The sequence below is a fragment of the Gekko japonicus genome, unplaced genomic scaffold (genome assembly GCF_001447785.1).
Source record: "Gekko japonicus isolate JY-2015 unplaced genomic scaffold, Gekko_japonicus_V1.1 scaffold3176, whole genome shotgun sequence".
Classification (NCBI taxonomy): Eukaryota; Metazoa; Chordata; class Lepidosauria; order Squamata; family Gekkonidae; genus Gekko; species Gekko japonicus.
Genome location: NW_015164296.1, coordinates 1 through 1,841, shown reverse-complemented (window position 1 = coordinate 1,841; position 1,841 = coordinate 1).

The following is a 1,841-nucleotide window of genomic DNA, read 5'->3' as shown; positions in this document are numbered from 1 at the left end:
CAACTCATCCTTTTCCGTCCCCTTCTTCTTTTACCTTCAGTCTTTCTGAGCATCAGGGTCTTTTCCAGTGAGTGCTCCCTTCTCATTTGGTAGCCAAAGTATTTCAGCTTCAGTATCTGGCCTTCCAGGGAACAGTCAAGGTTAAGTTCCTCTAGGACTGACTGATTTGCTCTCCTTGCAGTCCAAGAGACTCTCAAGAGTTTTCTTATCACCATAATTCTGCAGCATCTATTCTTCAGTGCTCGGCCTTCCTTACGGTTCAGTTCTCACAGTACACAATACAATAATTAAAAACACAGGGCCTGATTATCAGGCTATATTAAGGGTCATCTGGAATATGCTTAACAGAAGCTGTTATAATTTACCGACTTGATGAGATTTTCAGGTGACCAACACAAGACCATACGTCTTTCAGCCTCAAACGCCTTCCTCAGTGGTCATTCGTATATAACATAGTTCTTAGAAACACATCTGGAAAATAAACAATATAAACCAATCCTGACCAGGTGATGTTATCTGAAAATACAGGAGAGAAAATAAGAAAGCCAAATGGTTATAATAGAAAGCATTATTAATGCTGTATTGGAATTTTTTGGAGAATTCTGCAGAAAATACAAAAACTATTTCTACCCGCATGTATTGTGTGGTTGGATGTTAGCTTTGGCTTTTTCCTTGGCCTTGAGTTGGTCATTTGATATTTACATCAACTTTGTATAGGGAACTATAACAGTTTATGGACCCGGTCACACGGGTCGGATATCGCGGGGGGGAGGCGTGGCTAATTGCCCCGGTGCAGTTTGATCCGTGATTATGCGATCAGGCGCTCCAGCGGCACACCATGGGCCCTTTTCTCGTCGCCGGCAGGTAAACAAGGGACCGGAGGGGAATGCCGCGCACCGGCGCGATCACACCACGGGCGTCTGGAGGCAGCCCATGGCAAACGTTTACTAGTACCTTGGAGGTACTAGTCTTTTAACGCGCATTGTTGGCGGTAAGACACGGGTGGGCTCCACTTCCCAGGTGTTGGGGTGTGATCGCGCCCGGTTAATCCACCCACCATCCGTGCCTCTCCCGCGACAACTTTGCTGTGTGACCCCGGGGCCTAGGTTAAGCTTATTCTAGATGACCCTTAATATAGCCTGATAATCAGGCCCTGTGTTTTTAATTATTGCATTGTGCACACTTACATAATCTATTCCTTTTAATACAAATTGTATTTGCTATAGCTTGACCCTTGAAGCGATACCGGGGATTGAACCTGGAACCTTCTGCATGCCAAGCAGATGCTCTGGTATTGAGCCAAAACCCTTCCAGATTCAGAAATACCTGGAGATTTGAGGGAGGGGAGGGGCCTTGGTAGGTTGTCATGCATGCCACGCTGTCCGCCTTCCAAAGCAGCCATTTTCTCCAGGAGAAGTGGAATAAATGTGTTAAGTAAATAAATAGTACATGATTTCTGTAGTTTGGGGAGAAGTCATTCCGGGAGCTCTCCCACCCCCATCACTGTCTTGCCCCCATTGTGCCCCACTTGAAATGTGTACAATTCCTTGCCGTCCTAGGTACTCCCTTTCATCTATCGAGCCATTGGTTCGAAACATCTCCCTGCCAGCAACATCAGTTTTGTCCACTTGGATTCCCACCCTGATCTTCTGATACCGGTGAACATGCCTGCAGATACTGTCTTCGACAAAGAAGCTCTGTTCAGGTAAGCTCACGCGCCAGGCTTCGGACGATACCGGTTGACGGCTGTCAGAGGCCTTCTTGAACCCTAGCATACTTGCGTGTCTTCAGTGAATCGATCTCTCGTCACAAAAGTGTATTAAAAATATAGTGTATCCAAA